Source organism: Acinonyx jubatus, chromosome X, assembly GCF_027475565.1.
Source record: "Acinonyx jubatus isolate Ajub_Pintada_27869175 chromosome X, VMU_Ajub_asm_v1.0, whole genome shotgun sequence".
Classification (NCBI taxonomy): Eukaryota; Metazoa; Chordata; class Mammalia; order Carnivora; family Felidae; genus Acinonyx; species Acinonyx jubatus.
In genome coordinates this window covers 119,209,580-119,236,336 of record NC_069389.1, presented here as the reverse complement: position 1 = coordinate 119,236,336, position 26,757 = coordinate 119,209,580, and the positions used below count along the sequence as shown (strand labels likewise).

Here is a 26,757-nt window from a genome sequence, read left to right as displayed (position 1 = left end):
GCCAAAAATCAAAATGTAGTTGGATGCTTCATTTCCCACAACCAAACAATTGTGTGTCAAGTTAAAACAGTAAAGTTTTGACAACAGGGCTTGGAGATTAGGGCTCAGCACAAATTGATTGCTAATAAATATTACCCATTATCATGTTTACCATTTGAAATTTTTTTAATGTTTATTTATTTTTGAGAGAGAGAGAGAGAGAGAGAGAGAGCGAGAGAGAGCGCATGAGCGGGAGAGAGGCAGAGAGAGGGAGACACAGAATCTGAAGCAGGTTCCAGGCTCTGAGCTGTCAGCACAGAGCCCCATGCGGGGCTCAAACTGATGAACTGTGAGACGGTGACCTGAGCAGAAGTCGGACGCTCAACCGACTGAGCCGCCCAGGTGCCTCTCATGTTTACCATTTAAAAAAATCCCTTCTTATTTTCTGTTTCCCAAGCCGGAATTGGAGTACTCATGAGTCCGGTTCTGAAACTCTGCGTGCCTGCGCTACACTTCCTCTCTAGAGTGATCTCATCAATCCCTGTGCCTTTCAGCATTATCCAAATTGACCTCTGCCTCGGACCTGTCCCCACGCTCCACACTGCAAGATCCAATTCCCTGCTCACTGTCTCTACAGACCTCTGACAGGCATTTCAGTGTCCACAGGTCTCCTAAACCAACCCCATGGTCTTTCCCTGCAAAGCCCCTGCCCTCAGGTCTCCCCACCTGATGCAATCACGCTGCCATCCTTCCTGTGTTCCAGTCAGGAACCCAGAAGTTACCCATGGTGCCCTACAACTACTCCAATCATCAGCAAGCTCAGCCGATTCCATCTCCTCTCCGTCCCCACTGACTACTTCATTTCAGCCCCTTCAAGTGCACCGGGCCTGGAAACTCCATCCAGAGCCCCCAGGGAGACCTCCACACCAACTCTGAATCTCTAGTTCAGTGGTCTTAGCTGTATTTTAGAATCACCTAAATTCTAGAGTCACCTAAATTATTCGTCCATGCCCCAGACAAAGGTGGTCAGAGTCTCTAAGGTGGGGCTCAGCCATCAGAAAATTTTAAATCTTAGGTGATTCCAAAATGCAGCCAAGGAGGAGGACCGCTGTGTTGGACTTGAGGTGAGAAGCTTTGTCTTTCCTTCTTTCTTTCTTTCTTTTTGTAACTTAGAAAGTGCTTTATTTTATTTTTATTTTTTAAAATTGTGGTTAAAAAACAGAAAACATCAAATGTGCCATCAATCATTTTTTAGTGTATAGTTCAGTAGTATGAACAATATCATATTGTTGTTTAACAGATTTCTAGAATGTTTTCATCTTGCAAAATTGAAACTCTATACCCATCGAACTGCAATTCCCCATTCTACCCTCCCCACATCCTCTGACAACCACCATTCTACTTTCTGTCTCTGATTTTGACTACTCTAAGTGGAAAATCACACAGTAGAAGTAGAATCACACAGTATTTATCTTTTTGTGACTGGCTTATTTCACTTAGCATAATGTCCTCAAGGTTTCATGTTGTAGTGTGGTTCAGAATTTCTTCCTTTTTGAAAAAGTTGGTTTATGTTTATTTTTGAGAGAGACGGAGCACGAGTGGGGGAGTCGCAGAAAGAGAGGGAGACACAGAATCTGAAGCAGGCTCCAGGCTCTGAGCTGTCAGCACAGAGCCCAACGTGGGGCTCAAACTCACAGACCGCGAGATCATGACCTGAGCCAAAGTCGGACGCTCAACCGACTGAGCCACCCAGGCGCCCCTGGACATATTTTCAACAGTCATACTATGGCCAGTGGCTATTGAGGAGTCTAATCCAGCATACTGATGAGTCAGATGCAAGTTGCAGATAATTCTCTATCTCTTCCATTCCTGAGTCGTTGTATCCACTTACGTCTCATTAGAAGTCACAGTCAAATTAGCTTTTGCAAGAAAATAGTCTTGTGAATATGAACAACTGGCAGTTTTAATACTTAAGCAGGGCATGCAAGCATTACACTTCAAAGAAGTTTTTATTAATGCATATTTTCTTTTCTCTTGCATCTCACGAAAATAGAATAAAGAAACAAATGTTCCTCATGCACCTCCTTGTTATCATGCACTAAGCCATATTCGAGGGGTGCCTGGGTGGCTCAGTCGGTTAAACGCCCGACTTTGGCTCAGGTCATGATCTCACGGTTTGTGAGTTCGAACCTCCAGGCTGGGCTCTGTACTGAATAGCTCGCGAAGCCTGGAGCCTGCTTGGGATTCTGTGTCTCCCTCTCTGTCTGCCCCTCCCCTGCTTGCTCTCTCTCTCTCTCTCTCTCTCTCTCTGTCTCTCAAAAATAAATAAATAAACGTTTAAGAATTTCCTTCCTTTGTAATGCCGACTAATATTCCATTGTAGGTAAACTGACTGCCAACCAGTTGTTCAAAGTAGTTGTAACACTTTATACTCCTCCAGCGGAATATGAGAGTGACAGTTGCCACGGAGATATTCTCAAGGAGGTTAAGGTCAGTGAGTTCTCTGCAGTAAGTATAAAATGTTCTGTTTAGATCTATTTATTTTTTGTAAGTTTGTTTTCAGTTTCTTTGTTTATTTTGCGAGAGAGAATCCCAAGCTCAGAGCTCAAGCCCATGAATGGTGAGCTCACGACCTGACCTGAAACCAAGAGTTGGATGCTTAACCGACTGAGCCACCCAGGCGCCCCTGTTCTGTTACATCTAATGAGTGAGTATATTCTGGATGATCTTGGGGACCCCACATAAGTGAACTGTGATACATGCCTTACTTGTCTGTTTCAGCACTGCTTTTGGTGATTGTGATGAACAGAGATGGCAGCGTTTCTTAAACTTCAGACCAGGGGGCATATTCTCAAGAGTCCACAAATATATTCTTGGGGTCTTCATATTTTCACATCTGAAAAATCACCATTTAATTTAACCCTTACAATCACCGTATAAGGTAGATCGTACTGTTAAGCATGTTTTACAGAAGAGGAAACTGAGAGCCAGAAAGGGGAAAATGATTCACCTAAGGCCACACAGCTTGTAGGTGGTAGAGTCAAGACTCAGAACCAGGTCTGATTGCAAAGTACTTTTTGGTTATAAAGCACTAACTAGTAAACTACCTTTATGAGGACGGTTCTTGTTCATTGTTTTTTTTTTTAACAGCTTTATTGAGATATGATTCACCTACCATACAATCCACCTGTTTATAACGTACCATTCGTTGTCTTAATACATGAACAGAGTTCTGCAGTTTTCATCTAAATCAATTTTAGAATATTTTCATGATGACCAAAAGAAGCTCTGCACACCATAATCATCACCTTCCAATCTCCCTATTCCCTGACTAGCCTTATGCCACCACTAGTGCCTTTTGTGTTTATAGCTTTGCCTATTGTAGACATTTCATGTAAATGGAATCATAATATGTAGTCCTTTGCAACTGGTTTCTTTCACTTAGCATGATGTTTTCAAGGCTCCCGCATGGTGTAGCATGTATTTGAATTCCATTTATTTTATGGCCAAAGAATATCCCACATTTTATGTATCCATTCACCAGTTGGTGGACATTTGAGTTGTTTCCACCTTTTGGCTATTGGGAATAATGCTGCCAGGAACACTCGTGTATGAGTTTTTGTGTGGACGTAGTTTTCATTTCTCATGGGTATGGACCTAGGAGCGGAGTTCCCATGAGAAATGAAAACCGCATCTGCCCAAAACTTGTTCATGAATGTTTGTAGCAACGATACGCACATGGTCATGTGGTAACTCTATGTTTAGCTTTTTGGGGAACTGCACATTTTTTTCAAAATGCTGCACCATTTTATGTTCCCATAAGCAGGGTATGAGGGTTCCAATGTTTTACAATCTCATCAATACATGTTATTAGTTTACTTTTTACTTATCTATATCCTAGTGGGTGTGAAGTGGTATCTCATTTTGGTTTTGATTTGCATTTTTTTTGGTGGCTAATAATGTTGAGTACCTTTTTATATGCTTATTGACCACTGGTGTATCTTCTTTGGAGAAGCATCTTACAGGTCTTTTGCCCACTTTTATTTATTTATTTATTTATTTATTCATTCATTCATTCATTCATTTATTATTTTTGTTATTTTATTTTATTTTTTTATCACTTTATTTAATTTATTTTTTTAGTTTACATCCAAGTTAGTTAGCATATAGTGCATCAATGATTTCAGGAGTAGATTTCTTTTTTTTTCTTTAAATTTTTTTTTAATGTTTATTTATTTTTGAGAGAGAGAAAGAGAGAGAGAGAGAGAGAGAGACAGAGTGTGAGCCGGGGAGGGGCAGAGAGAGAGGGAGACACAGAATCTGAAGCAGGTTCCAGGCTCTGAGCTCTGAGCTGTCAGCACAGAGCCTGACACGGGGCTTGAACCCACAAACCGTGAGATCATCACCTGAGTCAAAGTCGGACGCTTAACCGACTGAGTCACCCAGGCACCCCTTCAGGAGTAGATTTCTTAATGTCCCTTACCCATTTAGCCCATCCCCCCTCCCACAATCCCTCCAGTTACCCTCTGTTTGTTCTCCATATTTAAGAGTCTCTTATGTGTTGTCTCCCTCCCTGTTTTTATATTATTTTTGCTTCCCTTCCCTTATGTTCATCTGTTTTGTCTTTTAAAGTCCTCTTATGAGTGAAGTCATATGATATTTGTCTTTCTCTGGCTGACTAATTTTGCTTAGCATAATACCTTCTAGTTCTATCCACGTAGTTGCAAATGGCAAGATTTCATTCTTTTTGATTGCTGAGTAATACTCCATTGTATATATATGCCACTTCTTCTTTATCCATTCATCCACTGATGGACATTTGGGCTCTTTCCATACTTAGGTTATTGCTGATAGTGCTTCTATAGACATGGGGGTGCCTGTGTCTCTTCAAAACAGCACACCTCTATCCCTTGGATAAATGCCTAGTAGTGCAATTGCTGGGTCGTAGTGTAGTTCTATTTTTAGTTTTTTGAGGAACCTCCATGCTGTTTTCCAGAGTGGCTGCACCAGCTTGCATTCCCACCAACAATGCAAAAGAGATACTCTTTCTCCACATCCTCGCCAACATCTGTTGTTGCCTGAGTTGTTAATGTTAGCCATTCTGACAGGTGCAAGGTGGCATCTCGTTGTGGTTTTGATTTGTATTTCCCTGATGATGAGTGATGTGGAGCAGTTTTTCACGTGTCGGTTGGCCATCTGGATGTCTTCTTTGGAGAGATGTCTATTCATGTCTTTTGTCCATTTCTTCACTAGATTATTTGTTTTTTGGGTGTTGAGTTTGATAAGTTCTTTGTAGATTTTGGATACTAACCCTTTATCTGATATGTCATTTGCAAATATCTTCTCTCATTCTGTCAGTTGCCTTTTAGTTTTGTTGATTGTTTCCTTCGATGTGCAGAAGTTTTTATTTTGATGAGGTCCCAGTAGTTCATTTTTGCTTTTGTTTCCCTTGCCTTCAGAGACGTGTTGAGTAAGAAGTTCCTGCGGCCAAGATCAAAGAGGTTTTTGCCTGCTTTCTCGAGGATTTTGATGGCTTCCTGTCTTATGTTTAGGTCTTTCATCCATTTTGAGTTTATTTTTGTGTATGGAGTAAGAAAGTGGTCTAGGTTCATTCTTCTGCATGTCGCTGTCCAGTTTTCCCAGCACCACTTGCTAAAGAGAGTGTCTTTATTCCATTGGATATTCTTTCCTGCTTTGCTAAAGATTAGTTGGCCATACATTTGTGGGTCCATTTCTGGGTTCTCTATCCTGTTCCATTGATCTGAGTGTCTGCTCTTGTGCCAGTACCATACTGTCTTGATGATCACAGCTTTGTAGTATAGCTTGACGTCTGGGATTGTGATACCTCCTGCTTTGGTTTTCTTTTTCAAGATTGCTTTTGCTATTTGGGGTATTTTCTGGTTCCATACAAATTTTAGGATTGTTTGTTCTAGCTCTGTGAAGAATGCTAGTGTTATTTTGATAGGGATTGCATTGAATACGTAGATTGCTTTGTGTAGTATTGACATTTTAAAAATATTTGTTCTTCCAATCCATGAGCATGGAATGTTTTTCCATTTCTTTGTGCCTTCTTTAATTTCTTTCATAAGCTTTCTATAGTTTTCAGTGTATAGATTTTTCACCTCTTTGGTTAGATTTATTCCTAGGTATTTTATGGTTTTTGGTGCTATTGTAAATGGGATCGATTCCTTGATTTCTCTTTCTGTTGCTTCATTGTTGGTGTATAGGAATGCAACTGATTTCTGTACATTGATTTTATATTCTGCCACTTTGCTGAACTCATGAATCTAGCAGTTTTTTGGTGGAATCTTTTGGGTTTTCCATATAGAGTATCATGTCATCTGTGAGGAGTGAAACTTTGACCTCCTCATTCTTTTTCCCACTTTTAAATTGGGTTGTCTTTTTATTATTGAGTTGAAAGAGTTCTTTGTATTACCTGGATAAATTTTGGTTATGGATATATGACGTATAAAGTTTTTTTTCCTGTTCTGTGCATTCATTTCTGTCTCTTCACTTTCTTCATGAGGTCTGTTGAATCACAGGGTGTTTTGTTTTCCTGTTTGTTTAATTTTTTAATGTTTATTTATTTTTGAGAGAGAAAGAGAGAGGCAGTGCAAGTGGGGGAGGGGAAGAGAGAGAGGGAGACACAGAATCTGAAGCAGGCTTCAGGCTCTGAGCTGTCAACACAGAGCCTGACACAGGGCTCTCGAACCCATGAACCATGAGATCATGACCTGAGCCAAAGTTGGACATTTAACCAACTGAACCACCCAGGCACCCCTGAATCACAGGGTTTTAATTTTGGTGTCAATTTATCAAATTTTCCTTCTACTGTTTTGGCTTTTATTGTTATACCTAAGAAACTATAGCCTATTCAAGTGTCATGAAGATTTTTGCCTGTGTTTCTTCTAAGAGTTTAACAGTTTTAGCTCTTATGTTTAGGTCTATAATCCATTTGGAGTATATGATGTGAGGTAGGGATCCAAATTCATTCTTTTGTGTGTGGATATCCAGTTGTCAAAACACCATCTGTTGAAATAACTATTGTTTCCCATTGAATGTTCTTGACACTGTTCTCAATAACAAATATCTCTAGATATATGGGCTTATTTTTGGACTCTCACTTCTACTGGATTGATCTGTGGGTGTATCCTTATGCCAGTACCACACTGTTTTGACTGCTGACAAAGGCAGCAATTTCAGACTATAAAATAGAAAACTGAGAAGCTTGACAAAGACACTGGGAAAAGTTTCCTGGTAATAGCCAAGATGTGAATGGTCTTCAAGGTGCATAAAAGACAACTGTTGAAAAGAAGTGGGGTGATTAGCATCTCCATAGACAAACATAGTCACATTATCTTGGAAGAATTTTAGGTAAGACATCCAAAATATTAGGCAACAGTGAAATATAGGCAAGAACAGAATGAAACAAAGAATGAGAGTGGCAAAGGGCAGGGCTTGGAGGAAACACCCTCTGCCTGCCATGTGTGCAGATGATGAGAAAGAATGGTGGGTCAGTTCAGGAAAGCTCTTGAAAGGGTTGTTGAGAAAATTCCCACTCTCTCCAACCAGACCTTCTTGGTTTACCCAGCACCCCCACCCCCAGGGAGGAGCCAGGAGTGATTCTTTGTGATGTCTAAGCTCACACCCACCCACCCAGCATATCCCCTACTGGCTGGGGCAAGTGCCTAACTGAACAAACAAAGCCAAAGGGTGTGGCTCCTCATTGTACCACTAAGGGGTATTTTACAGTCTGGTCAGGAGCTCTGGAGAAGACCATTGGGAGGTTTCAACACAGCTAAAGTTACCAGGAAGCCAGAGGGAGTGAGCACAGTTATGAAACAACCAACACTAAGCACAAGACAATTAACCCCAAACACAAAAAAGAAGAAGAGAAAGAACCACTATCAACCCAGATCCACAGGGACTGGCAAGGTGAGACCACCTCACCCAATTCCCTCCTCTTCTTTCCCTTTGATTCCCCTCCCCCAAGACTCCCACCCTTTCCTTGCCTGGCACAAAACTCCACATTAACCTGTGCCCCTTCTCATGAAACCTTCCTTTCCACTCAGTCCCCACCTTCTTCCTCCAACCCATTGCCCTTCTGGAATCACCCTGTTGCCCTTCCAGGTAAACAAGATACAGAGGGGAATAAAAAGACTGCTTTGTGGAAAGTCAAGAAAAAAATCCTCTCATATTGGTACAACAATTCCAAGGAAGGTGAAGAGAGTGAAAAAAGCCAAGAAGTTTCAGCCTTTTACAAAAATTGAGTAGTAGCCTACACTCAGATCACTGAGTTCAGGCCCAGAAGACCCTGCCAAATGACAATCCTACAAGGTCTAACACCATATGGAACAGAGATGATGATGATTAAAATAAAATCATCAACCTTTGAGAAGCCTCTTATTCCAGGAGGTAGGGGTGTGTGTGTGTGTGTGTGTGTGTGTGTGTGTGAGAGAGAGAGAGAGAGAGAGAGAGAGAGGGTGCTATGATCATGAAGAAGAAGGGAAATAAGGGAAGAGAAGAGACAGGTTGTGAAAAGGGAGAAGGTGAGGTTCTGGAGAGTTGGGGACCCACAGTGACAGGCCCACAAGTTAGCCAGACATTATGGATAAAGACTGGCTGAGAACTGAACACTGACGCAAAATTTCATTCTTAACATTTAACCAATAAGCAAGGAGGAAAAGGGCTTTGTGTTTGTGTGTGTGTGTGTGTGTGTGTGTGTGTATGTGTGTGTGTGACAACATCAGTGTTTAGATTGCCAGAAACTGAATGGGGAGAGGTGTGATATATGTTGGGTGAAAGGGTCACCCCCTAATAAAACATAGACAAAGAAACCACCTTTAGGCCACCTACTTCACAGCAGTGTTTCCTTTCCCCCATACTATGCAGGAAGCAACTAAATGCCCTCAGAAGAACCTTAATTCATCCTAATAAAAATTATTGACAGCATTCCCAAGGACTGTTTAGATGGTGTTTAGATGCCACAAACCCACTATAAATTAGGTGACTTTCTAGCTAAGAAAATTTGGGATGGAGCAGTGTCCTATCAGGTTAAGGAAATCTTTCTCCAATCATCAGCTGATTGTTAAGCTAAAAGAAGAGAGACTTTAGTGGCTACACACAACAAAGAATATAGATTTACAGAATTAGTTCAGAAAAGTCACCAAACCACCAAACAACATATCCCAATAACTGGGTATCTGCATGCAAAGAAGTTAATCTGAAACTCCTTCACACCATATACAAAAAATAAATCAAAGATCTAAATATAAGAGCTAAAACTAAATCTTAGGAGAAAACATTTTGTAAATATTCATGACCTTGGACTAGGCAATGGTTTCTTTTTTGTTTAAATTTTTTTAATGTTTATTCATTTTTGAGAGAGACAGAGAGAAAGAGAGCGAGAGCTAGCAGGGATAGGCAGAGAGAGAGGGAGACACAGAATCCAAAACAAACTCCAGGCTCTGAGGTGTCAGCACAGAGTCTGATGTGTGGCTTGAACCCACAAACCGTAAGATCATGACCTGAGCCGAAGTCAGACACTTAACCCGATGAGCCACTCAGGCACCCCAAGGCAATGGTTTCTTATATATGACACCAAAAGCACAAGCAACCAAGGAAAAAATAAAGTAGATGTCATCATGATTAAAATCTCTGATGCACTGTAATTTAAATCTTCGGAGAAAATACTTGCAAATCATATATATCTGATAAGGATCTAGCATCCAGAATATATAAATAACTCTTTAAACTCAACAAAAAAAAAGACAAAGAAGTCAATTAAAGAAGTGGGCAAAGGATTTGAATAGGTATTTCTCCAAAAAAGATAGAAAAAGGACAGTGAACTCATGAAAAGATGTTCAATATCACTGGGCATTAGGGAAATGAAATCAAAAGCACAGTTAGGTACCGCTTCTAGATGCTTCTAAACATAATTAGGTACTGACTAAGATGGCTATAATTTTTTTTTAATGAAAAATAACAACTACTGGTGAGGATATAGAGAAATTGGAACCCTCATACATTGCTCTTTGTAATGTAAATTGGTGCAGCCAAGGTGCAAACCAGTTTGACAGTTCCTCACAATATTACACATAGAGTGGCTATATGGCCCAGCAAATCCAATCCTAGGTGTCTAACCAAGAGAATGGGAAACATATGACCACACAAAGACTTGTATACAAGCATTCATAGCAGCATTAGTCATAATAGTCAAAAAGTAACAACCCAAATGTCCATCAATTGAAGAACAAATAAACAAAATGTGATCTATCCATACAGTGGAATGTTATTCAGCCATTAAAAGCAATGATGTACTCATACATGTGACAACATGGATAACCCTCAAAAGTGTTAGAAAGTTAAGTGAAAGAAGCCAGACATGAAAGACCACTGATTATATGATGTCATTCAAGGTATATAGCCAGAAAAGGGAATCCTACAGAGGCAGAGAATAGATTAGTGTTGCTTAGGACTGGAGTGGGGGAGGGATGAAAGAGGGTAGAGGGAACGAGAGCTAAATGGTACAGGGTTTCTTTTTGAGGTGATGAAAATATTCTGAAATCAACTGGAGTGACGGTTGCCCAGATCTGGATATATTAAAAACCATTGAATTGTCCACTTTAACGAGGTGAATTGTATGGTGTGTCAATTACATCTCAATAAAGATGTTATAAAATCAACAGGAAAAAATCTCCAGCAAGAGTGCACTCTATTAATTTAGCTTGGTCTTGTGCCAAGGGTCTGGTACATCCAGACTGATGGTCCCACTGGACTGTTCCCGATGGGGAAAGGAGACATTTCCAACGAGGAAATTGGGATGCTAGTACCAAAAGATGGAGGGATGGATGCATAAACCCCTCCCAAGAATTATAATTTTACTTGCAATAGAATCCTAACATACTACCATGGACTGCCAGGTCCTGGATGACCCGTTTCCACCTGCCTTTCAAATGTCATCTTCTACTATTCCTTCTTTTCCTCTTTCTCCTCCTTGCTGTTCCTCCGACAACCTAAGCTCCTTCCTGCTTCACAGCATTTTTATCAGTTGTTCTCTTCACCTATGATGCTTTCCCCCCAGGTCTTCGCAGGGCTTCCTCCTTCTCCCCATTCAGTTCTCAGCTCAAAGGTTATCTCGAGAGATGCTTTTTCTGACCACCCTCCTTCCAGTTGCTTGCCAATCTGCTATGTTGTCCTCATAGTCATCTGTCATTACTTGATGACATTTCTATTATGCTTCTGTGTTTATTTCTGTCTACCCTTCTCCCTTGATAGAATGCAGATGCCATGAGATCAGGCCCATGTTTGTTCCATTCATCACGATAGTCCCAACATCCAGCATGGGGCTTAGCACATGGTAAACCTCAGGAAGTGTTCGTTAAATGCATAAATAATTTAAAGACCCAAAATTTACTAAAGTGAATTTTCTACACCATACGCCATCACAATTTTTGGACATGGGCAATGGAAAGGAAGATGGGTGGTGAACAGAACCCTGAAGAGAGAAAAAATTAGGATGTCTATAACTTGATCATAATTGTTTTATGGAGAGATAGTACCAGTATTTCCCCAAATCCATAAAGAATAGAAATCAGTGCTCTGAATGGGACCTGGGCAGTCATCTCTGGGATGCTGTGGCTCACCACATTCTTTCCCTCTTTAGTTTCACACTGTCAGGTACAATCCTCTGTCTCTGTCTCTATAATATAGACGCATCTAATAGGGAGCTCATCGAAGCTCTGGCAGCTGTATGTTTCTTTGTTCCTGAAAGCACTCATCTGTTATCATTGTGCATGGGCCAACTCCAATTCCTCTTCCTTTTCAAAAATCTTTCCAGTTTGCCGGGTATCTGCATGCCCCAAGATATGGTTGCCATCCCTCTCTTGGAGGCATCTGTTTTCTGTAAGCTTCTACCACAACAGAGTTATAGTGTCTAGGGCAGCCTTTGAAATGGTTACTTGCGCGTGTCTCAGAGGCTCCAGCCAAGCTGAGAAAGGCAATACAAGAAGGTGTGTGACAGATGACAGATTGCTGCTGCTGAGTTGGTCCTGAGTCCCCGGCCAGCCCTTGGTGCTGAGTGAATGAGTATCATATGTCCCACCTGCACCAAGGGAATTGCAACACATAAGCACACTAATTCATGGCCAGTCCAGAGCTGAATGTCGCCCCGCATTGCACTGCCTTCCTATCAGCAGCTTGCTCATGCATGAATAAACAGAGTTCCTGGCTCTGCTCAAACCAGGCAGCTCATTGTGAAGGTGGGAATGTGCTGGGGCTCTCTATTCTGAGAGGGACTTCAGGCCATCCAAACAACTAGAGGAATTGTGGCCTTGTTATGAATATATATTTTCATTCTGCTTTTTTATATTGTTACATAGGCATTTTCTATTACATATAATTTGTAAACCTATCATTGTCAAGGCTGTAGAATATTCCATCTAAGATAGTGGTTTTCAACCAGGGACAATGTTGTGCCCCAGGGGACATAGGCAATGTTCAGAGAATTTTTTTTTAATGTTTATTTATTTTTGAGAGAGAGAGTGTGAGAGGAGGAAGGGCAGAGAGAGAGGGAGACACAGAATCCGAAGCAGGCTCAAGGATCCGAGCTGTCAGCACAGAACCCGACACATGGCTCCAATTCACGGATGGTGAGATCCTGACCTGAACCAAAGTCAGCTGCTGAACCTACTGAACCACCCAGGTGTCCCTGAGAATTTTTTTGGGGGGGGGTATAATTGACATATTATATTGGTTTCAGGCATACAACATAATGATCAATATTGTATATATTGTGAAATGGTCACCACAAATAAGTTTAGTGACCATTCATTACCATAGAAAATTACCAAAAAATTCTGCTCTTTTTTTTGTTTCCTTTGATGAGGGCTTTTAAGTCTTAAAGGACAGGAAAGTGGTGGTAAATAGTAGCCCAGGTTTGTAAGGTCTAAGACCAAATCATTCCCTCTGAGGGTTGCTTCCCCCACCCCTTTGCCTTGATAGAGATGGATTAATTTGGTCATCTTGCCCTAGCTGCCCATTTCTGTCTTCAGTGTTGGATAGGAGTCCACGGAGGAGCAAGGCTTCCTGTGGGCAAATTCCTGGGGCCACTGGCCATTAGTTCTCCTCTTTCTCCCCCCTGAGGATTTGGCAGCCACACTTAGACCCATACAAGAGGCCCACTCTGGTCCCTATGCTTTAGAGGGCATCACTTTGAGGAAGAGACAGTGGAACCAAAGAGATGTGCCTGCACAGGGCCCCTGGCCTCCTTCTAGACCACACAATAGATACCTGGGAAGCTGAAATTCCCTGCCTAAACAGCCACAAGCCTGTTTCCAGAGTCTTCACAAGCTCCTTTCTGAGGCCTGCCTTTCTGGGGACACACCTGCAATTGATGTGGGCACCTATGTGATTGAGGGGTGGCCAGGAGGCAGCTGTTTGCCATTTGGGGACAGTGGGGATGAAACTCACAAGCATGGGCTAGTAAGTCCACAGATGCAAGCGTGAGGCCCATCTCAGTGAGGGAGAGCCCAGAGTGAGGACTGAAGGGGGATATAGCTGGTGGGTCAGTTGCTGGAAGCTGGTATTCTCCATGTCACTACATTTAGGTGTAGAATTTTGAGTCCAAGAATTTTCCATTTGAGCCTGGCCTTCCATGTAGTTATGAAGGTATATTGGTTGAGGTAGAAGGATAGGAGTTTGTTATCTGTAAAGACTTTAGTAGAAAAAATTGGAGAATATCTTTCTAACCTGGGATTAGGCGAAAATTGCTTAGAGACAATTTTTTACAAAGCACAATCAGTAAAAGAAGAAAAGATCATAAATTGGACTTCCTCAAAATTAAAAACTTACATTCTTCCAGAAACATTATTAAGAAAGTAAGAAGATAGCCTAGAGAATTGGAGACAGTATTTGCAAATAGGTTTGATGAGGAACTTGTATCCACAATCTAAATAAAACTCTTGCAATTCAATAATAAAAAGATTCCCAATTGACTCCATTAAAAATTTCAACGCAAAACATTTATGAATGGCTAGTAAGCCCATGAAAAGCTCTTCGACATCACTTGCCAGTAGAGAAATGTAAATCCAAACATAAGGATATGCCACCTCACCCCTCCTAGAAAGGCTCTAGTTCTTAGAAAGGAGAAATAACATGCCAGTGAGGATGCGCAGAAAAGGGAACCCTCATACATTGCCAATGGGGATGCACAATGGCCCAGTCACTTCAGAAAACAGTTCAGCAGTTCCTCAAAAGGTTAGACCTAGAGTTACCATGATTTGGCAAGTCCACTCCAAGCACATACCCAAAAGAATTGAAAATATCTGTTCAAATGAAAACTCTTTCGCAAACATTTATAGCATCATTATTCATAGTAGACAAAACAACCCAAATGTCCATTGACTGATGAATGGATAGACAAAATGTGGTATAGCCATGATGAAGTTTTGGGGTGATGGTGGGGTGGTTTGTGGGGTCTGGAGGCAATGGCCAGGAAAGAATTCTTGAAGACGTCTTTGGTGCAAAAAAAAAAGTGATTTTATTGAAGCATGGGGACAGGATCCATGGGCAGGAAGAGCTGCACTGTAAGTGCTGGGGGTTGAGTCCGGGGAGAGGGAGTTTCCAAAGAGACTTCACACGGTCAAGACTTACTGGAGGCCTAGCTGTTGTCAAGCTAAGGTTGTCTTTCCCTCTAGCAAAACATTAACTTGAAGATAGTAGAGAGTTCCTGGACTTTAGGCTGTCGATGGGATTGCCTTTTCTGGTAAACGGGTGGAGACTTATCAGTTTAACCTTTTGTTTTTTGTCTTTTGTTTTGTTTTGTTTTGGGGTAGCTGGGAGTGTCCAAGGAATATCACACGTGTCCCACTTGGGAGGGGGCGGGGTGCTAGCTTGGGTTTTGCCCTCAGCCTGCCTCACGCTCCCTCATCAGCCACACGATTGGATACTATTCCACCATAAAAAGGAATGAAGTGCAGATGTGTGCTGTGCCATAGATGAACCTTGAAAACATGCCGAGGGAAAGAAGCCAATCCCAAAATACTTCATATTGCTGATTCCATTTACACGGAGTGTCCAGGTAAACCCATAGAGATGGTAAGTAAATCAGTGGCTGCCTAAGGCCTGGGGGAGGTTGGGGATGATACGTAGTGACCGAATGGGCATGAGAGATCTTGTGGTAGAAGGAATGGTCTAAAACTCAAGTGACGATGGCTGCACAAATACAAATTTGCTAAAAATCATTGACTTGTGCATTTAAAATCGGTGAATTTTATAGGATTTAAACGCTATGTCAATGAAGCTGTTAAAAACAAAAACAAGCCCTGAAGCCACCGGCCCTGAACAAAGTCCTGTGGTTGTGGCAAAATGGATGATCAGAGGCCTTGCTAATTCCAGTTCGTTTTTTTCCTCTGCAAATTGCTCGTGATAACCTAGATTCCGTCCTGATCTGTGAAATCGGCCTGGGACAGCCTCAGCTGCTGAAGCTGTTACTTTTAAGAAAACCCATCCTCCCCCCGCCTCTTGGCCTCGTGAGAACCACACAAACCCCACACCTGTTCAGCCAAGACAGCTGAACTTCCAGCGTAACGTGTAAGGGACAAGGTGCACGGCCCCAGCTTGGCAGCGCTTTGTCTCAAACCTTGGTTTTGGTTTTTGCTTTCAGTAGGAGCTGGCAGTCCACGAGTGGTCTGTGATAAAGCTCCATCTATCCCTTCCCTCCAGAATGCTTATTTCCCCCTACTACTCATCCAGCCAGGCAGTCTGTGGTGTCATCGTATTCTGCCACTGAGCTATCAGCGATACTATGGTGCAGACCTTGCAAATGCTTAATGTAGCCATTCGCTGTGCAGTATAGTAGAAATTCGTGGATATGGTAGAGGGCTGGGGAGAAACTATTTTTTAAACAGAGACAAATACCAGAACATCTGCAGCCCTCCACCAGGAGACCCTGCTTCCCTTTCTTCTTTAGGAGTTGGGAATGAACTCCAGAGAGCAGTTGAAAAATTAGAGTTGGACTGAACCATCCTCCTCCAGAAAGGCGGGGTGGTCGAGGCTTGGAGGAAATGCTCTCATCCAAGAGCACAACGGCTGCTTCCCACAGCCGGCAGCAGGCTCGGCAGGTGGAGGAGGGCCAGGGAGGACCGGAGCCTTTCTGCTGCCAACGTGGGGGAGCGCGGTAGCTCCGCACGGGCACCGTTGTTCTAAAGTAAAAATGCCTCCTGGCAAGTGGGAGACTCCAACTTGTAGGAAGAGAAAAAGCTGGAGACAGAAGAAAGTAGTCCAGAGCCAAAAAAGAGCATTAAGAAATCTTTTCTTAGGAACGTGATTGTTTTTGTATAGAGCAGTGCTGTCCAACCTATCACTAGTCACTAGTCACATGTTGGTATTTAAATTTGAATTAATTAACTTCAATTAAATGAAAATTTCGCTTCTTCAGCCATACTAGCCACATTTCAAGTGCTCAGTAGCTCGTAGCTCTTTTGAACTGCACCATTTAATCTAGGAGAATACGGAAAGATATTCTGTCTGGGCCCACCTGTTTATGCTTGAAGTAGGGAAACACTGTTGAAGAAATACGGTTTTACAGATTAAACTTGGGCCAGTAGACCTGGTCGATAAGCAGATAGCCCCTGGCCTGCATCCAGTGGTTCTCAAACCTCACTGCACCTCAGAATCACCTGGAGGGCTTTGAAAACTCCCAGTGCTCAGGCCACAAAGCTGACCAATGAAATCAGAATCTCTGGTGAGTGGGATCGGGCATCAGGTTTCTTTTAAAAAATAAACTTTGAGAGTAGTTTGTATGGTACTCTTGTCACAATTAATAAACCAATATGGATACATTATGATTATGAAGGTCTACACTTCATTCAGATTTCCTTAGTGTTTACTTAATGTCCTTTTTCTGTTCCAGGATCCCATCTGGGACATATACTGATGAAATTTGAAGTGGGGTTCACGAACAAACGACTAAGAAAGAACTTTTGAGATGTCTTCAGTGCGAACAGGTGATTTTATTAAAGTATGGGGACAGGACCCATGGGCAGGAAGAGCTGCACTGGGGTTGTGAGGAGCGACTGATGATATACTTTTAGATTTCGTGGGGCAGGGGGTGGAGGGGAGGAGTAGAGATAAAGTTAGTTTCCAAGGAATTTTTGGATGCTGAAAGCAGGGTCTCACAGGACCAGAAGATTTAGTTATTGTCAAGATAAGGTTGCTTTTAGTTTTTTAAGGCGTAAACATTAAGGCATTAAGGCAGCCATAAACGCCTTGGGGAGTGTTACCCACAGCAGGTGTCCTGACATCTATCAATAGGCCGCAGGCCATAAGGGAATTTAATGTAAACTACATCTTTCTTGCCTTTGTTTCCCTCACCACATACCACCTTACATTTAGTTGTCATGTCTCCTGGAGCTCCTCTGGAATATGACAGTTACTGAGACTTTGTTCTTTATGATCTCGACAGTTTGGGGGGGCGGGGTACCAGTCAAGTATTTTGTAGAATGATCTTCCATTGTGACTTGTCTGATGTTTTCCTCATGATTAGACCTAGATTATGGGTTGTTAAGAAGAAAACCACAGTCACAAGATGGAGTCACTTATTCTAGGCCAAGTCACCAAACTAGGGCTTACTATCTAACCTAACTATAGTTTGCACCTCCCCCAGAAGGTACTCCTAACTGGTCAGTCAGGAATTTTCTGGTCAGTACCAGTGTGGTCATCTGTCACATGGGCCCTCTCTGCCTCCCAAAAGAAGAGGAGATAATCTGCATGGTAAGACCTCTTGCCATTCCCCCTAAGGGAAGCTGATCTTGCCAGAAACAATCCTTTTTTTTTTTCTTTTGCTGGTGACTTCCTAGTCCCACCCTCCTTCTTTAAAAAACCTCCCATTTTGTACACTCTTTTGAATATCTCTCTGATTTGCTAGATAGGATGCTGCCCAATTCATGAATTGCTTAATAAAGCCAATTAGGTCTGCAAATTTACCCAGTTGAATTTTGTCCTTTAATGGGGTTTTGGAAGATCACAGATAAAGTGCCGTTTTCATCACATGATGTCAAGGGTAAGTACAGGCTACCCATATGACTCCTCGCTGTTGATGCTGACCTGGATGAGAAAATGTTAGGATTATCTACCATAAAATCACTCCCATACCGTCCGTACTCTCTGGAAGGAAGGCTCTATGCCCAGCCCATATTTAAGGCATGGGGATTGACACTCCACCACTTTGAGGGGGGAATGTTTACATAAATTATTTGGAATTCTACTACATGGGAGATTGGTTTCTTCCCTCCCATTTATTTATTCATTCACTCATATGATTATATAATATGGACTCATGTGCATTTATATTATACTTCAGGTTATAATCCAATATGTTATTTTGTTGTTCCCATTGTTCCTCCTGTGGCTGAGAGCTCTTTCAGTCTGTGTATGTATCCCGTTGACATAATTCCAGCAATGTAGGAGGTTTTCTTCTGAGCACTTGCTTACTGTACAAGATGTTCTAGGATCACCTTATATATATCCTTAACCCTTCCTAGAATCAGCCATTTCTCCAAGGAGCCCTGGTTCCTTTTATTGGAGAATGGTTAAACTAAGACCAAGTATTAAGCGTGCTCACTGCTATTGGGGTTCTTGCTTCTAGGTCCTCAACGGACAGAGCAAAGAAACATATATATGTGCATGTACTAACCTGAGTATATACACATGAACACACATCTATAAATATTTCTATATGTAGCCATCTGCATATATATTAAAGTTAACATGGGTTCATACTGATGTAGCCAACTCTCCATTACCCCATCAATCATTCTAGCCTTCTCCCCTTGCTTAGCTGTACTTCCCATTCTGACAGTGAGAAAGCTGGTTCCCACCATTGCCATCCATTTACTTGATTGTTCAATTCCAGTATACATGTATAGTGATATCAGGCTTGCTAACCTGCAACCATCACCACAGTCAACTTTAGATTATGTTCATTACATGAAGGAAAAAACACACCTCTATCTCTTAGCTATCATCCTTCTACACCCTGTCCCCAACCTCCCCCCAGCACTAAGCAACCACTAGTATACTTTCTGTCTATGGATCCCTAGTCTGGACTTCCATATGAATGTTATCTTCATCTTTATTCCTCTATACATACTGTCCTCCCCCCAGCCCCTGTCTCTGTGTCTCTCTCTTTATATATAATATACTTGTATATTTCTTCTTTTTATATATACTTTACTGCGTTATTGCAATGGCTAGGATCTCCAGTACAATGTTAAATAGAAGTGGTAGGAGTAGACATCTTTGCTTGGCAGGAAAACAATCTTTCACTATTAAGTATGTTAGTTATAGTGTTTTTTAAAGCACGTTCTTTATTAGATTGAGGAAGTTTCCTTCTATTCCAAGTTTGTTGACAGATTTAATCTTGATGGATGTTGGAATTTTTAAATAACTTTTTCTCTTTCTATTGAGATGGTCACATGTATTTTCTTTATTCTTGTGCAGTGGTAAATTACATTAATTAATATTTGAATGTTAAACCTACTTTGCATTCCTGGTATAAACTGCATTTGGTTATGATGTACCATCTTTTTTTTCGTGCTTTTGGATTGGATTGAATAACTTTTTTAGAGTTTTTATAGCTATATTCAGGAAGGATATCTACCTGTAGTTTTCTTTTTTTAAAAAAATCTTTATCTGGTTTGGCTTCATAGAATGAATTGGGAGGTTGACCCTCCTGTTTAATTTTCTGGAAGTGTTTGAATAGAATTTTTAAAACATATTTGCTAGAATTCACCTCTGAAGGATATCTGGACCTGAGGTTTTCTTTGTGGGAGGTTTTTAACAAGTATTCAATTTCCTTAATATGTTCAACACTTGTCATTACATATTTCCTCTTGGATGTGCCTTGGTAGTCTGTCTTTTAAGAAATTTATTCACTTCATCCAAGTTGTCATATTTATTGGCATAAAGTTATTCATAATATCATCTTCTTTCATTTTTTAATTGAGGTAAAATATATGTAATATACAATTTATCATTTTAGACATTTATAATTGTCCAGGTCAATAGCATTAAGTACATTCACACTGCTGTGCAGCCATCACCACCATCCATCCCTAGAACTCTTTATCTTACACAACAGAAACTTTGTCCCTAATAACAGCTTCCCTTCACTTCCTCTCCACAGTCCCTGAAGCCACCATTGCCCTTCCTGGCTCTGTAAATATGACAACTCTATTAACTAATATAACTCAGATTATACAGTATTTGTCCATTGTGACTGTCTTATTTCCCCTAACATAATGCCTTCAAGGCTTATCTACACTGTACCATGTATCAGAATATCTGTCCTTTCCTTTCCTTTTGGAGGCTAAGATCTCACTATATGTATATTTCACTTTTTAATTTATCCATTCATCTGGAGATGTCCACTTGGATTGCTTCCAATTTTTGGCTAATGAGAGTAACGTGGCTGTGAACATAGATCTACAAATACCTGTTAATACTTGTTCAAGTCTCTGCTTTCAATTCTTTCAGGTATATACCCAGAATTCGAAATACTGGATCATGCTGTAATTCTGTTTTTAATTCTTTGAGGAACCACCATACTGTTTTCCACAATACTTCCTTGTTGTACGTTTCCCACCAGCAAAGCCCCAGAGTTCCAGTTTCTCCATCTCCTTGCCAACACGTCTTTTCTGTATCATTCTCCTTCCTCTGACTACTTTTAAGATTTTCTTTTTATCACTGGTTTCAAGCAATTTGATTATGAGATGTGTTAGTGCAGCTTTCCTCATGTTTCTTGTTTTTGGGTTTGTTGAGTTTCCTGGCTCTGCTGGTTCATAGTTGTCATTAACTTTTGAAAAATCTTGGCCATTATTTCTTCAAATAGTTTTTGAATTTCCCCCCTCCCCTCTGTCTTCTGGAAACTTCAACTGTATATATATATATATATATATATATATATATATATATATATATATATTTGGTTGCTTGAAGTTGTGCCATTTCACTGATGCTCTGTTTACTTATTTATGTTTTGAGTTTGTTTTCACTCTGTGTTTCGTTTTAGATGGTATGTATGGCCATGTCTTCATAGTCTTTTCATCTGCAATGTGTCATCTGTCATTAAATCCCATCCAGTATATTTTTCATCTTAGACATTCTAGAAGTTGGTTTGGATCATTTCATATGTCCCATTTCTCTACTCAGCATGTCCAATCTTTCCTCTAGCTTCTTGAACAAATGGAATACAATTATATAATTGTTTTAATGTCCTTTTCTATTAACTTATTCTCTATTTAATTTCTTTGTCAATTTTAATAGATCTTTGTCCTCGTTACAGATTGTATTTTTCTTCTTCTTTGCCTGTCTGGCAAATTTTTATTGGATGTCAAGTATTGTCAGTTTCACCTTATTAGATACTGAATATTTTGACACTTCTATAAATATTCTTTTTTTAAAGTTTATTTACTTAGAGAGAGAGAGAACAAGTGGGGGGCCAGCGAGAGCGGGACAGAGGATCTGAAGTGGGTTCCACGCTGATAGCAAAGAGCCTAATGTGGGGTTTGAACTCATGAACCATGAGAGCATTATTTGAGCCGAAATCAAGAGTCAGATGCTTAACCTACGGAGGCAACTAGGAGCCCCCTCCTATAAATATTCTTGAGCTTTGTTCTGGGATGCAGTTATGTGGAAATAGTTTGATCTTTTCCGGTCTTGCATGAGCGAAAGTTTTGTTAGTTGGGGCAAGAACATGGTTTTAGTCCAGAGTTAATTTTTGATTACCCCTGAGGCAAGATCCTTTTTATTATTTAAACCTAGGATTTGTCAACTTCTGTACTATTGACATTTTGGGACAGATAATTTCTTAGAGTGGGGGGCTGTTTGTGCATTGTAGGATGTTCAACAATATCCCTGACCTTTACATACTAGATAGCATGCACCTGATTGGGAAACCAAAAATGTCTCCAGATATTGCCAAACATTCCCTTGGGGACAAAATTGCCTTCCATTGGGAATCACAGCTTTAACCGGTGCTCCCTGAGTTATGAGATTTCTCACACTAACTGGACAACAGATACTATTTCTGCCTGTGTATGATCTCTGGGCACTGCTCCCTATAATGCTTTTTGGTGATTGTTTTCCTGGTTTTGGGTAGTTTCATCACTTGCACTGATCAGTATTTTCCCGAATATTTTAGAGAGACCCCCTGAAGATCTCTGGACTTCTCTCTCTCTCTTTGCAGCTTTTCCCCCTCTGAAACTCTGTTATATGAATCTAGTCACCCCTGTTTCTTCAGGCTCCCACCTTCGTGTACTTAATTCAGAGAGGCTGCTTAGGCTCCCCCTCCCTGTGCTGAACCCTGGAAACTTTCTTCAGGTAGTAATCTGGGGCAATATTAAGGCTCACCTCATTCATTTTTCCATATTTCAGGGATAACTCTTTTTTGTTGCCTGATGTCCATTGTCTTAAGTGACATATTTTGTGTATTTTGTCTAGTTGTTTTTTTTTTTTTTTTAGCTATTTCAAGTACCTTCCATAATACTTTGAATACTTACCAAGGGTAAGTACCTTCCATGATACTTTGTCTTGACTAGAAACAAAAGTAACATTTAGTAGTGTGCCTTTTTTAACTCTTAAATATTTGGAGCTTTTCCAGATATTTTTATTTCTTTCTAATTCAGTTCCACTCTGGCTATAGAAAAGTCTCTATATGATTTCAATTATTTTAAATATATCAAGACATGTTTTATGGCCCAACATATGGTATATCCTGGTGAAATGTCCAATGCGAACTCAAAAAGAATGTCCTTTGTGCTGTGAGTGGATGGAATGTTTTATAAATGTTGTGTAGATAAAATTGGTTAATGATGTCATTCTATTCTTTATATCCTTACTGATTTTTTTAGTATACTTGTGTCAATTACTGAAGGCAGAATATTGAAGTCTCTCAATGTAATTGTGGATTTGCCCCATTTTTCATTTTGTTTCTGTCCATTGTTGTTTCATGTATTTTGACGTGCTGTTATTGATTTCATACATATCTAGAATTATTATGTCTTTTTGATGAATTGACCCCTTTCTAATCATAAATATAATCATAAAATGTCCCACACTAGCTTGGGTGATATTCCTTGTTCCGAAGTCTTCTTTGTCTGGTGTTAATATAGCTAATCAGCTTTCTTATGATTAGTGCTTTTGTGGTCCAGATTTTTCCATCCTTTTATTTGTGTCTTCATATTTAAAGTGGATTTCTTATATAAATTTACATTTAATGTAATCACCAACTTGTTTGTATTTAAATGTAACATATTACTATTTGCTTTCTGTTTTCCCCACACGTTCTTTGTTCATTTGTTCTTCCTTTCCTGACTTTTTTGATATTATTAGACTATTTTATTAGCATTCCATTTAATCTCCTCTCTTGGCTTATTAGCTCTAACTCTTTGGGTTTTTTTTAATGTTTATTTTATTTTTGAGAGAGAGAGAGAGAGAGAGTGAGAGAGAGAGAGAGAGAGAGAGAGAGAGAGAGAGAGAGAGAAAGCATGAGTAGGGGATGGTCAGAGAGAGAGAGACACACACAGGATCCGAAGCAGGCTCCAGGCTCTGAGCTGGTGGCACAGAGCCTGATGCGGGGCTCGAACTCACAAACAGCGAGATCATACTGAGCTGAAATTGGCACTTAACTGACTGAGCCACCCAGGTGCCCCTATTTGTCTATCTTCAAATGATATTATACCCCGTTAATACACCCTAAGAACCTCACAACAATATTCTTCCATTTTCCTTCCTATCCTTCATGGTATCATTTTCATACATTTTCCTTCTGCATATGTTACTAGCACAACAATGCATAATTATTGCTGCTTCAAACAGTCACTTAGCTTTTAAAGAAATTTAAAAGAATGTGAGGAAATCATTTAAATATTTACCCACATAGTTAGCCTTCTCAGTTCTCTCGATTTCTGTGTATAGATCCACGTTTTCATCTGGTATCATTTTCTTCCTGCTTGAATAGATTTCTTTAACGTTTCTTGTAGTGCGTGTCTGATGGCAAGGAGTCATGGCAGATTTTGTTTGTCTGGAAAATTCTTCATTTCACTTTTGTTTCTGCAAGCTCTTTCCCCTGAGTATAAAATCCTCAGTTGACAGTTACTTTAGCACATTAGAGTTGTTGTGCAGTTGTTTTCTGGTTTGCATAGCTTCTGGTGAGAAGTTTGTTATCACTCCGAAGTATATTCATGTATCTCTCTCTTGTTCCTCTTTTACATTTCTGTGACTCCAATTATGTGTGTGTTAAATCACTTGACATTGTCTCACAGGTTGCCAGAAACTTTCTTTAAACGATGTCAGGCTTTGTCCTGTCCCATTAGGCAGGAGAGTCTTGAGCAGCTCTAGGGGCTGTGGGACCCCAGTGTTCAGATGGGATCCTTCTTGCTGATTGCTTCTCTTTCACTGTAATATTAGCCTCTCAATAATCATGACAGCATCTTTATTATAATTATTTTATTAAATTTTTTTAATGTTTATTTATTTTTTTTGAGAGAGAGAGGGAGACAGAGCATGAGTGAGGGAGGGACAGAGAGAGGGAGACACAGAATCCGAAGCAGGCTCCAGGCTCTGAGGTGTCAGCACAGAGCCTGATGCAGGGCTCGAACTCACAAACCACAAGATCATGACCTGAGCCGAAGTCAGCAGCTTAACTGACTGAGCCACCCAGGTGCCCATATTATCATTATTTTAGAGCCAGGAATTTTCCTGACTTTTCTTTCCCTTCAGTGTGTCTTACTGAAGTAACATTAAGGTGTTAAGCAAGTTAAACATGTTTGCAATTGGTCACTTCCCCATCTGCCAACACATTTGTTTTACTGATATTTGGGTGTTTGTATGTGTTTGGATATAGATGTATTTCTAATAACATAAAAGTTATGGTAGTAATCAATATTAACACTAGAAATTCAAAAATACAGAAAAAGGGAAAAAAAGGAAAAAACAGAAATTATCCGTATCTCCCACTCGCAGATAGAGATAATTGCTGCAAACCACTTGATATGCATATTTCTTATACATCCTTCTATCATAACTGTTACTTTTTAAATTAAAAATTGGGAGTATGTTGGGCATCTATTGTGCAACCTACTCTTTTTGCATAATATATTATGGATGACTTTGCATTGATTAAGTATTCTATTTTATTTACTCAACAGAGTACTTACTATATTTCAGGCACTGTTATAAGCACTTTATAAATATTAACTCATTTACTCCTCATGACATCACTACTGGTAGATATTAACAACATCCCCCATTTCATAGAAGAGGACACTGAGGCATAGAGAGGTTTAGTAATTTGCCCAAGATCCTTTAGTTAACCTTGTAAATCATGGGGCCATATTCAAGCTCAAGCAATCCAAAATATCATTTTATTTCTGTTTTTATGTAATCTAGTTTCTGGTATGTTTTTACTAAGGATCCTGACACACCAGTAAGGCCCAGTTGAAGTAGTCTCCATTGCACCATGAATGGCTCATTCCCTCCACTGCCTACCATCCATTTCCTTTCCTCATAGTTCCCTAATTTCTTCTTAGGGACTTTTCTTCCATTGGGTTCATGCTTGGTTGATGATAAATCTGGATCCCTCCTCCTTCTCACTGCCCTGGCAAACCTGAGGGCATATATATGACCTAAGCATGACTAATCGTAAGCTGTTCCCTAGGACTTCGATTTTTGGGTGTTTTAAATTCATTTGTTTCACTATAATGTCAGCTTCACACGGACAGGGATTCTTATTGGTTTTGTTCCTGGCTGTATTTCCAGTACTTAGGACAGTTCTTGGAATGACTTAGCACAGTGCTAGTCACAGAGTAGATGTAAATTGGAGCTATCACCACCACCATCATGATCATCATCATCATCTATCTCCCTCTACTGGAATGGAAACCTCATGAGAGTGGGGGTGTTGTCTGTTTTGCTTACTGCTGTATCCCTAGCATGTAGAACTACGCCTGGCACATGGTAAGTACTTGTAAATATGTATTTGATGAGTGAATGGATTCCAGTGGTGGTATATGCTTGGGTGAAGCTACTGAGTGGTTCCAGACCCTCTGGAGCACCCTGGTTGTTGGCTCTTTCAAGTTTGGTTCTTTAGCTTTCTTATGATCTCTTGAACTTTTCTACAGGCTTCCAGTACATTTCCATTTGTGTGTGTGTGTGTGTGTGTGTGTGTGTGTGTGTGTGTAAGTTATCCAGAATCTTTTTTGGTTGCTTACAATCAAAGACCTCTAGCTGAAAACCAACTTATAGGAATGTCTCTCTCTCAAATCTGGAGCATTATGTTGTCAATATCAGTGGAGAACCAAGGACACGTGGTCTGATATATGATCTTTGTGAGTTGTTAAAGTTGGTATTGCTATGATTACTGACTTGACTGTCACTATTTGCTGAAATATTGGCACTTGAAGGGCTAGAAGGACAATTAAAGGGTTTGTGGGGATACTATCCAGTAGGGTATTTAAAGTCAAGATAGTCCTGGGAAAAAGGGAGCCAGATGCTGACATTCTTTCTCATGTACCTGGCTGCTGTCTGTCTCTAGAGTGATTGCACATTTGTTAAAGGTAGTCGTTATCTTGTCTTGAGGGCAGAGATCCATGACTTATATTTTGGATGTGTAGTAGATAATAAAACTTAGCATCAGAAGACCTCAGCGTGAATCTATTCCTCCTACTTATTGGCTTGAGCAGTGTGAAGTCCATTCTTCAAGTAGCTCTGGTGATACAG

At 40.4% G+C, this 26,757-nt stretch overlaps 1 protein-coding gene and 1 long non-coding RNA gene across 2 annotated transcripts in view; both read left to right on the top strand.

Moving 5' to 3' along the window:
- The window catches only part of IDS (iduronate 2-sulfatase), a 79,802-nt gene extending 77,191 nt beyond the window's left edge, over window positions 1–2,611 (top strand). Inside the window, exon 12 of the mRNA XM_053201789.1 lies at window positions 2,363–2,611. The gene's annotated coding sequence lies outside the window, so the exon portion shown is untranslated. The remainder of the gene's footprint in view (window positions 1–2,362) is intronic.
- A 6,844-nt stretch (window positions 2,612–9,455) lies between these two features.
- Window positions 9,456–26,757, top strand: part of LOC113597807 (uncharacterized) — a 32,576-nt gene continuing 15,274 nt past the window's right edge. Inside the window, exons 1-2 of the long non-coding RNA XR_003418568.2 lie at window positions 9,456–15,058; window positions 16,892–16,985. This is a non-coding gene — a long non-coding RNA (uncharacterized LOC113597807). The remainder of the gene's footprint in view (window positions 15,059–16,891; window positions 16,986–26,757) is intronic.